General features: G+C 44.6%; 11 non-coding genes across 11 annotated transcripts; all 11 read left to right on the top strand.

Moving 5' to 3' along the window:
- The first annotated feature begins 2105 nt into the window (after positions 1–2105).
- On the top strand, positions 2106–2269 carry LOC134930922 (U1 spliceosomal RNA). The gene has a single exon (XR_010178823.1). It is a non-coding gene; the product is annotated as a U1 spliceosomal RNA (small nuclear RNA).
- A 152-nt stretch (positions 2270–2421) lies between these two features.
- LOC134931107 (U1 spliceosomal RNA) lies at positions 2422–2584 on the top strand. The gene has a single exon (XR_010178974.1). It is a non-coding gene; the product is annotated as a U1 spliceosomal RNA (small nuclear RNA).
- A 671-nt stretch (positions 2585–3255) lies between these two features.
- Positions 3256–3419, top strand: LOC134930820 (U1 spliceosomal RNA). Its single transcript, XR_010178732.1, has one exon. It is a non-coding gene; the product is annotated as a U1 spliceosomal RNA (small nuclear RNA).
- A 152-nt stretch (positions 3420–3571) lies between these two features.
- LOC134930995 (U1 spliceosomal RNA) lies at positions 3572–3734 on the top strand. Its single transcript, XR_010178885.1, has one exon. It is a non-coding gene; the product is annotated as a U1 spliceosomal RNA (small nuclear RNA).
- A 671-nt stretch (positions 3735–4405) lies between these two features.
- LOC134930951 (U1 spliceosomal RNA) lies at positions 4406–4569 on the top strand. Its single transcript, XR_010178847.1, has one exon. It is a non-coding gene; the product is annotated as a U1 spliceosomal RNA (small nuclear RNA).
- Positions 4570–4721: 152 nt separating this feature from the next.
- LOC134931106 (U1 spliceosomal RNA) lies at positions 4722–4884 on the top strand. The gene has a single exon (XR_010178973.1). It is a non-coding gene; the product is annotated as a U1 spliceosomal RNA (small nuclear RNA).
- A 671-nt stretch (positions 4885–5555) lies between these two features.
- LOC134930907 (U1 spliceosomal RNA) lies at positions 5556–5719 on the top strand. Its single transcript, XR_010178809.1, has one exon. It is a non-coding gene; the product is annotated as a U1 spliceosomal RNA (small nuclear RNA).
- Positions 5720–5871: 152 nt separating this feature from the next.
- LOC134930992 (U1 spliceosomal RNA) lies at positions 5872–6034 on the top strand. The gene has a single exon (XR_010178883.1). It is a non-coding gene; the product is annotated as a U1 spliceosomal RNA (small nuclear RNA).
- Positions 6035–6705: 671 nt separating this feature from the next.
- Positions 6706–6869, top strand: LOC134930881 (U1 spliceosomal RNA). The gene has a single exon (XR_010178784.1). It is a non-coding gene; the product is annotated as a U1 spliceosomal RNA (small nuclear RNA).
- Positions 6870–7021: 152 nt separating this feature from the next.
- On the top strand, positions 7022–7184 carry LOC134931143 (U1 spliceosomal RNA). The gene has a single exon (XR_010178995.1). It is a non-coding gene; the product is annotated as a U1 spliceosomal RNA (small nuclear RNA).
- A 1537-nt stretch (positions 7185–8721) lies between these two features.
- On the top strand, positions 8722–8795 carry TRNAN-AUU (transfer RNA asparagine (anticodon AUU)). Its single transcript has one exon. It is a non-coding gene; the product is annotated as a tRNA-Asn (tRNA).
- The last annotated feature ends 1596 nt before the right edge of the window (positions 8796–10391 follow it).

Here is a 10391-nt window from a genome sequence, read left to right as displayed (position 1 = left end):
TTTTAAAGCCTCCTGTTAGGCCATCATCTACACGACATAGCCCTGAATTTTCCAATGCGTAGCTCTTTGCAAAAGAGAGATATTGGCAAGGAAAAGCTGTCTTGTACCTTTGCATTTTTCTCCCAAACGAAGGACACTAGAAAGAAAATTTTAAAGCCTCCTGTTAGGCCATCATCTACACGACATAGCCCTGAATTTTCCAATGCGCAGCTCTTTGTAAAAGAGAGATATTGGCAAGGAAAAGCTGTCTTGTACCTTTGCATTTTTCTCCCAAACGAAGGACACTAGAAAGAAAATTTTAAAGCCTCCTGTTAGGCCATCATTTACACGACATAGCCCTGAATTTTCCAATGCGCAGCTCTTTGCAAAAGAGAGATATTGGCAAGGAAAAGCTGTCTTGTACCTTTGCATTTTTCTCCCAAACGAAGGACACTAGAAAGAAAATTTTAAAGCCTCCTGTTTAGACCATCATCTACACGGCATAGCCATGAATTTTCCAATGCGCAGCTCTTTGCAAAAGAGAGATATTGGCAAGGAAAAGCTGTCTTGTACCTTTGCATTTTTCTCCCAAACGAAGGACACTAGAATTAAAATTTTAAAGCCTCCTGTTTAGACCATCATCTACACGGCATAGCCATGAATTTTCCAATGCGCAGCTCTTTGCAAAAGAGAGATATTGGCAAGGAAAAGCTGTCTTGTACCTTTGCATTTTTCTCCCAAACGAAGGACACTAGAAAGAAAATTTTAAAGCCTCCTGTTTAGACCATCATCTACACGACATAGCCCTGAATTTTCCAATGCGCAGCTCTTTGCAAAAGAGAGATATTGGCAAGGAAAAGCTGTCTTGTACCTTTGCATTTTTCTCCCAAACGAAGGACACTAGAAAGAAAATTTTAAAGCCTCCTGTTAGGCCATCATCTACACGACATAGCCCTGAATTTTCCAATGCGCAGCTCTTTGCAAAAGAGAGATATTGGCAAGGAAAAGCTGTCTTGTACCTTTGCATTTTTCTCCCAAACGAGGGACACTAGAAAGAAAATTTTAAAGCCTCCTGTTTAGACTATCATCTACACGGCATAGCCATGAATTTTCCAATGCGCAGCTCTTTGCAAAAGAGAGATATTGGCAAGGAAAAGCTGTCTTGTACCTTTGCATTTTTCTCCCAAACGAAGGACACTAGAATTAAAATTTTAAAGCCTCCTGTTAGGCCACCATCTACACGACATAGCCCTGAATTTTCCAATGCGCAGCTCTTTGCAAAAGAGAGATATTGGCAAGGACAAGCTGTCTTGTACCTTTGCATTTTTCTCCCACACGAAGGTCACTAGAAAGAAAATTACACTCTGGGTGTGCTGCTCCAGAGATTTCCCCAAATGTGGGAAACTCGACTGCATAATTTGTGTTTCCCCTGGTCGGCTCTCATATAATTCAGATCTCTTTGTCTCAGGTCTCTCTCCAGTCTAGTTTGCTGTCTGTTTCCACTTCTCTTTTCTTGAGCCGCTCCCTTCTATGCCCTTGCGCACTATCCTGACCTCTCCCGTCTGCTTACTTTGTGCCTTCCAACGCACAATGCATACTACAGGTAGTGCTGCAGGGCCCACCCCCTTTTACATGCTTTACAGAGCAGCTCTGGAGCTGTTACAGTGCCCAGCTGCTGCAAGAAATCATCTTGAATGCTTCAGGGGCTGGGGCATAGCCAACATGAGCCCCACACCGAAGGAGGGTGGAGATGTTTAATGCGAATTAGGGGTCATCCAAGCGCCACAAAAGGACGCCATGCCCTGCACATCCCTTTTTTCTTTTCATATGCAGACGAGGGTTGAAGCCAACTTTGACCCACTGCTTGGATTACATCACCATATGCAAATCCATCTGCTGCAGGCCTTCCCCCAGGAATGCTTGCACTAGTTGTTGCATTTGGTTTGTTGTTTGGGGGTGCTTCAGTATTAGGCAGCCTTCTGCCCTCCCATGTTCATCTGAAAATATGTGTTCTCCCTGCAGTTGTTGTCCCCAGATGAGAGTTCCCTTGTGCTGCCTCAGTTGAATCTCCTTTACTTGACAGAGATGTGCCTGAGCAGCGGCCCTCCCCAGCCCTATCCCAAATCATACTTATTTTGTATAGGAGATACCATGGTCATGAAGATTGTTCTCCCAGGGTGAGGTTCATTCATTGCATTCTGGGTATGCTGACCCCTGTGATTTCCCCAAATGTGGGAAACTCAACTGCATTATTTGTGGTAGTGGGGGACTGTGTTTGTGTTTTCTTCTGGTCAACTCTGGTAAAAATCAGATTTCTTTGTCTCAGATCTTCCTCTAGCCTTGTTCCTCTTTCGAGAGTTCCCTTGTGCTGCCTTAGTTGGATCTCCTTCACTTGACAGGGGGGTACCCGAGCAGCGACCCTTCGCAGCTCTAGCCCAACTCCTACTTACCTGCCAGGTGAGATACTATGATCATGTAGGTGCTTCTCCCAGGGCAAGGCTCACCCATTGCACTCTGGGTGTGCTGCCCCTGTGATTTCCCCAAATGTGGGAAACTTGACTGCATAATTTGTGTTTCCCCTGGTCGGCTCTCGTATAATTCAGATCTCTTTGTCTCAGGTCTCTCTCCAGCCTAGTTTGCTGTCTGTTTCCACTTCTCTTTTCTTGAGCCGCTCCCTTCTATGCCCTTGCGCACTATCCTGACTTCTCCCGTCTGCTTACTTTGTGCCTTCCAACACACAATGCAAACTACAGGTAGTGCTGCAGGGCCCACACCCTTTTACTTGCCTCACAGAGCAGCTCTGGAGCTGTTACAGTGCCCAGCTGCTGCAAGAAATCAGCTTGAATGCTTCAGGGGCTGGGGCATTGCCAACATGAGCCCCACACCGAAGGAGGGTGGGGGTGTTTAATGCGAACTAAGGGTCACCCAAGCGCCGCAAAAGGCCGCCATGCCCTGCACGCCCCTTTTCTCTTTTCATATGCAGACGAGGGTTGAAGCCAACTTTGACCCACTGCTTGGATGGCATTACCATATGCAAATCAATCTGCTGCAGGCCTTCCCCCAGGAATGCTTGCACTAGTTGTTGCATTTGGTTTGTTGTTTGGGGGTGCTTCAGTATTAGGCAGCCTTCTGCCCTCCCATGTTCATCTGAAAATATGTGTTCTCCCTGCAGTTGTTGTCCCCAGATGAGAGTTCCCTTGTGCTGCCTCAGTTGAATCTCCGTTACTTGACAGAGATGTGCCTGAGCAGCGGCCCTCCCCAGCCCTATCCCAAATCATACTTATTTTGCATAGGAGATACCATGGTCATGAAGATTGTTCTCCCAGGGTGAGGTTCATTCATTGCATTCTGGGTATGCTGACCCCTGTGATTTCCCCAAATGTGGGAAACTCGACTGCATTATTTGTGGTAGTGGGGGACTGTGTTTGTGCTTTCCTCTGCTCAGCTCTGGTAAAAGTCAGATTTCTTTGTCTCAGATCTTCCTCTAGCCTTGTTCTTCTTTCGAGAGTTCCCTTGTGCTGCCTCAGTTGGAACTCCTTCACTTGACAGGGGGGTGCCCGAGCAGCGAACCTCCCCAGCTCTAGCCCAACTCCTACTTACCTGCCAGGTGAGATACTATGATCAGGAAGGTGCTTCTCCCAGGGCAAGGCTCACCCATTGCACTCTGGGTGTGCTGCTCCTGCGATTTCCCCAAATGTGGGAAACTTGACTGCATAATTTGTGTTTCCTCTGGTCGGCTCTCGTATAATTCAGATCTCTTTGTCTCAGGTCTTTCTCCAGCCTAGTTTGCTGTCTGTTTCCACTTCTCTTTTCTTGAGCCGCTCCCTTCTATGCCCTTGCACACTATCCTGACCTCTCCCGTCTGCTTACTTTGTGCCTTCCAACGCACAATGCATACTACAGGTAGTGCTGCAGGGCCCACACCCTTTTACATGCTTTACAGAACAGCTCTGGAGCTGTTACAGTGCCCAGCTGCTGCAAGAAATCATCTTGAATGCTTCAGGGGCTGGGGCATAGCCAACATGAGCCCCATACCGAAGGAGGGTGGAGATGTTTAATGTGAATTAGGGGTCATCCAAGCGCCACAAAAGGACGCCATGCCCTGCATATCCCTTTTTTCTTTCCATATGCAGACGAGGGTTGAAGCCAACTTTGACCCACTGCTTGGATGACATCACCATATGCAAATCCATCTGCTGCAGGCCTTCCCCCAGGAATGCTTGCACTAGTTGTTGCATTTGGTTTGTTGTTTGGGGGTGCTTCAGTATTAGGCAGCCTTCTGCCCTCCCATGTTCATCTGAAAATATGTGTTCTCCCTGCAGTTGTTGTCCCCAGATGAGAGTTCCCTTGTGCTGCCTCAGTTGAATCGCCTTTACTTGACAGAGATGTGCCTGAGCAGCGGCCCTCCCCAGCCCTATCCCAAATCATACTTATTTTGCATAGGAGATACCATGGTCATGAAGATTGTTCTCCCAGGGTGAGGTTCATTCATTGCATTCTGGGTATGATGACCCCTGTGATTTCCCCAAATGTGGGAAACTTGACTGCATTATTTGTGGTAGTGGGGGACTGTGTTTGTGCTTTCCTCTGGTCAGCTCTGGTAAAAGTCAGATTTCTTTGTCTCAGATCTTCCTCTAGCCTTGTTCTTCTTTCGAGAGTTCCCTTGTGCTGCCTCAGTTGGATCTCCTTCACTTGACAGGGGGGTACCCGAGCAGCGACCCTCCCCAGCTCTAGCCCAACTCCTACTTACCTGCCAGGTGAGATACTATGATCATGTAGGTGCTTCTCCCAGGGCAAGGCTCACCCATTGCACTCTGGGTGTGCTGCCCCTGTGATTTCCCCAAATGTGGGAAACTTGACTGCATAATTTGTGTTTCCCCTGGTCGGCTCTCGTATAATTCAGATCTCTTTGTCTCAGGTCTCTCTCCAGCCTAGTTTGCTGTCTGTTTCCACTTCTCTTTTCTTGAGCCGCTCCCTTCTATGCCCTTGCGCACTATCCTGACTTCTCCCGTCTGCTTACTTTGTGCCTTCCAACGCACAATGCGAACTACTGGTAGTGCTGCAGGGCCCACACCCTTTTACTTGCCTTACAGAGCAGCTCTGGAGCTGTTACAGGGCCCAGCTGCTGCAAGAAATCAGCTTGAATGCTTCAGGGGCTGGGGCATAGCCAACATGAGCCCCACACCGAAGGAGGGTGGAGGTGTTTAATGCGAACTAGGGGTCATCCAAGCGCCGCAAAAGGCCGCCATGCCCTGCACGCCCCTTTTCTCTTTTCATATGCAGATGAGGGTTGAAGCCAACTTTGACCCACTGCTTGGATGACATCACCATATGCAAATCCATCTGCTGTAGGCCTTCCCCCAGGAATGCTTGTACTAGTTGTTGCATTTGGTTTGTTGTTTGGGGGTGCTTCAGTATTAGGCAGCCTTCTGCCCTCCCATGTTCATCTGAAAATATGTGTTCTCCCAGCAGTTGTTGTCCCCAGATGAGAGTTCCCTTGTGCTGCCTCAGTTGAATCTCCTTTACTTGACAGAGATGTGCCTGAGCAGCGGCCCTCCCCAGCTCTATCCCAAATCATACTTATTTTGCATAGGAGATACCATGGTCATGAAGATTGTTCTCCCAGGGTGAGGTTCATTCATTGCATTCTGGGTATGCTGACTCCTATGATTTCCCCAAATGTGGGAAACTCGACTGCATTATTTGTGGTAGTGAGGGACTGTGTTTGTGCTTTCCTCTGGTCAGCTCTGGTAAAAGTCAGATTTATTTGTCTCAGATCTTCCTCTAGCCTTGTTCTTCTTTCGAGAGTTCCCTTGTGCTGCCTCAGTTGGATCTCCTTTACTTGACAGGGGGGTGCCCGAGCAGCGACCCTCCCCAGCTCAAGCCCAACTCCTACTTACCTGCCAGGTGAGATACTATGATCATGAAGGTGCTTCTCCCAGGGCAAGGCTCACCCATTGCACTCTGGGTGTGCTGCTCCTGCGATTTCCCCAAATGTGGGAAACTTGACTGCATAATTTGTGTTTCCTCTGGTCGGCTCTCGTATAATTCAGATCTCTTTGTCTCAGGTCTTTCTCCAGCCTAGTTTGCTGTCTGTTTCCACTTCTCTTTTCTTGAGCCGCTCCCTTCTATGCCCTTGCACACTATCCTGACCTCTCCCGTCTGCTTACTTTGTGCCTTCCAACGCACAATGCATACTACAGGTAGTGCTGCAGGGCCCACACCCTTTTACATGCTTTACAGAACAGCTCTGGAGCTGTTACAGGGCCCAGCTGCTGCAAGAAATCAGCTTGAATGCTTCAGGGGCTGGGGCATAGCCAACATGAGCCCCACACCGAAGGAGGGTGGAGGTGTTTAATGCGAACTAGGGGTCATCCAAGCGCCGCAAAAGGCCGCCATGCCCTGCACGCCCCTTTTCTCTTTTCATATGCAGATGAGGGTTGAAGCCAACTTTGACCCACTGCTTGGATGACATCACCATATGCAAATCCATCTGCTGTAGGCCTTCCCCCAGGAATGTATGTACTAGTTGTTGCATTTGGTTTGTTGTTTGGGGGTGCTTCAGTATTAGGCAGCCTTCTGCCCTCCCATGTTCATCAGAAAATATGTGTTCTCCCTGCAGTTGTTGTCCCCAGATGAGAGTTCCCTTGTGCTGCCTCAGTTGAATCTCCTTTACTTGACAGAGATGTGCCTGAGCAGCGGCCCTCCCCAGCTCTATCCCAAATCATACTTATTTTGCATAGGAGATACCATGGTCATGAAGATTGTTCTCCCAGGGTGAGGTTCATTCATTGCATTCTGGGTATGCTGACTCCTATGATTTCCCCAAATGTGGGAAACTCGACTGCATTATTTGTGGTAGTGGGGGACTGTGTTTGTGCTTTCCTCTGGTCAGCTCTGGTAAAAGTCAGATTTATTTGTCTCAGATCTTCCTCTAGCCTTGTTCTTCTTTCGAGAGTTCCCTTGTGCTGCCTCAGTTGGATCTCCTTTACTTGACAGGGGGGTGCCCGAGCAGCGACCCTCCTCAGCTCTTGCCCAACTCCTACTTACCTGCCAGGTGAGATACTATGATCATGAAGGTGCTTCTCCCAGGGCAATGCTCACCCATTGCACTCTGTGTGTGCTGCTCCAGCGATTTCCCCAAATGTGGGAAACTCGACTGCATAATTTGTGTTTCCCCTGGTCGGCTCTCGTATAATTCAGATCTCTTTGTCTCAGGTCTCTCTCCAGCCTAGTTTGCTGTCTGTTTCCACTTCTCTTTTCTTGAGCCGCTCCCTTCTATGCCCTTGCGCACTATCCTGACTTCTCCCGTCTGCTTACTTTGTGCCTTCCAACGCACAATGCGAACTACAGGTAGTGCTGCAGGGCCCACACCCTTTTAGTTGCCTTACAGAGCAGCTCTGGAGCTGTTACAGTGCCCAGCTGCTGCAAGAAATCAGCTTGAATGTTCTTCGTTGATTGATGGAAGAAACATCTTACAAAAACTCTCCAGATTATTGACTTTTTAAAGTTTTTCTAGGAAACGTTCTAGATGAATGCTTATTAGCGTTTGTCAGAATGTACGTTTGCAAAGTGTCTCTGTGGCGCAATCAGTTAGCGTGTTCGGTTATTATCCAAAAGGTTGGTGGTTCAATCCCACCCCGGGACGTAATTTACCTTGTTATCAGATTTTGGTGATCTTTCAGTAGACAAGTCAAAATTTCAAACCCCCTCTTGTGGTGTAGGGTACCTGGCCTTCTCTGATGTAATCAGAGTTAGATTTGATTAAGTGATTTTATAAAAAAAACAGCTAGGAAGCACAATTTAGCAGTGGGTTGCAGAGAAAAAGAAATATGCTGGCAAAAAAATCCAATTGAGTGATTAAACAGCTCTTCATTTTCTGGCTTTATTTTTATGCTAACAAATTTGTTCTCTGAAAAGTGTCCACAAAGCCAAGTATCTGATTAACACCTTTGTAGGGATGGTTTTTCACCTATTACTAAATTAAACTTGCTTCATTGGAAAGGCAGCAAGATGCATCGTCATTTCAATATCTACTGAAATAATACAGGTTGACACCTGGAAACATTAACGCCACTGCATCCTTGCTGCTTTCTCATGTGGAAGTCTGTTTAATGTGAAAACAAGGTGATATCTAATTAGCACACAGGTAAGGAATTAAGAAAATCTTTATTTAAGGGTGAAGATGTTTCTCACAAAATCGTTGCCCCAATGCATCATTGAAATTCAAGATGGAAAGATGATTTTAATATATCACTTGTACATTTTGTATTGCTCTTCTGGTGACAATGTAGTTTGTTTTTGTCAATTACCATTTTAATAATAGGGTAAAGAAAATGAAGTGGATTTTTGAAAGAAAACAATACTGTCAATATACTATTAAACAAATTAAAATGGTAAAAGTTATTGTACTTTAAGTAAAAATAAAAGAGCTAAAATATCAATCCCAATTTTGGATTACTTTAATTAAAAAAAATGCATATAGCAGAGGATAGTTTCAATCTGCCTACCTCTGGGTTATCGGCCCAGCATGCTTCCATTGCAGTACTCTGCTGCACATGTAAGTGCAAGAGATCCTGAAGCACTCACTCATCATGGGAAAGTACCAATGTGTTTCTTCGTTGGTTGATGGAAGAAACATCTTACAAAAACTCTCCAGATTATTGACTTTTTAAAGTTTTTCTAGGAAACGTTCTAGATGAATGCTTATTAGCCTTTGTCAGTATGCACTTTTTGCAAAGTGTCTCTGTGGCGCAATCGGTTAGTGTGTTTGGCTATTAACCAAAAGGTTGGTGGTTCAATCCCACCCAGGGATGTAATTGACCTTGTGATCAGATTTTGGTGATCTTTAAGTAGACAAGTCAAAATTTCAAACCCCCTGTTATGGTGTAGGTACCTGGCCTTCCTTGATGTAATCAGAGTTAGATTTGATTCAGTGATTTTATAAAAACAGCTAGGAAGCACAATTTAGCAGTAGGTTGCAGAGAAAAAAAATATGCTGGCAGAAAAATCCAATTGAGTGATTAAACAGCTCTTCATTTTCTGGCTTTATTTTTATGCTAACAAATTTGTTCTCTGAAAAGTGTCCACAAAGCCAAGTCTCTGATTAACACCTTTGTAGGGATGGTTTTTCACCTATTACTAAATTAAACTTGCTTCATTGGAAAGGCAGCAAGATGCATCCTCATTTCAATGTCTACTGAAATAATACAGGTTGACACCAGGAAACATTAACGCCACTGCATCCTTGCTGCTTTCTCATGTGGAAGTCTGTTTAATTGTGAAAACAAGGTGATATCTAATTAGCACACAGGTAAGGAATTAAGAAAATCTTTATTTAAGGGTGAAGATGTTTCTCACAAAATTGTTGACCCAATGCATCATTGAAATTCAAGCTGGAAAGATGATTTTAATATATCACTTGTACATTTTGTATTGCTCTTCTGGTGACAATGTAGTTTGTTTTTGTCAATTACCATTTTAATAATAGGGTAAAGAAAATTAAGTGGATTTTTGAAAGAAAACAATACTGTCAATATACTATTAAAACAAATTAAAATGGTAAAAGTTATTGTACTTTAAGTAAAAATAAAAGAGCAAAAATATCAATCCCAGTTTTGGATTACTTTAATTAACAAAAAAAATGCATATAGCAAAGGATAGTTTCAATCTGCCTACCTCTGGGTTATGGGCCCAGCATGCTTCCATTGCAGTACTCTGCTGCACATGTAAGTGCAAGAGATCCTGAAGCACTCACTCATCATGGGAAAGTACCAATGTGTTTCTTCGTTGGTTGATGGAAGAAACATCTTACAAAAACTCTCCAGATTATTGACTTTTTAAAGTTTTTCTAGGAAACGTTCTAGATGAATGCTTATTAGCCTTTGTCAGTATGTACTTTTGCAAAGTGTCTCTGTGGCGCAATTGGTTAGTGTGTAAGGCTATTAACCAAAAGGTTGGTGGTTCAATCCCATCCAGGAATGTAATTGACCTTGTGATCAGATTTTGGTGATATTTAAGTAGACAAGTCAAAATTTCAAACCCCCTCTTATTGTGTAGGGTACCTGGCCTTCTCTGATGTAATCAGAGTTAGATTTGATTCATTGATTTTATAAAAACATCTAGGAAGCACAATTTAGCAGTGGGTTGCAGAGAAAAAGAAATATGCTGGCAAAAAAATCAAATTGCGTGATTAAACAGCTCTTCATTTTCTGGCTTTATTTTTATGCTAACAAATTTGTTCTCTGAAAAGTGTCCACAAAGCCAAGTCTCTGATTAACACCTTTGTAAGGATGGTTTTTCACCTATTACTAAATTAAACTTGCTTCATTGGAAAGGCAGCAAGATGCATCCTCATTTCAATGTCTACTGAAATAATACAGGTTGACACCAGGAAACATTAACGCCACTGC

The sequence above is a fragment of the Pseudophryne corroboree genome, chromosome 5 (assembly GCF_028390025.1).
Source record: "Pseudophryne corroboree isolate aPseCor3 chromosome 5, aPseCor3.hap2, whole genome shotgun sequence".
Classification (NCBI taxonomy): domain Eukaryota; kingdom Metazoa; phylum Chordata; class Amphibia; order Anura; family Myobatrachidae; genus Pseudophryne; species Pseudophryne corroboree.
This window is presented reverse-complemented; position numbering and strand designations above follow the sequence as displayed.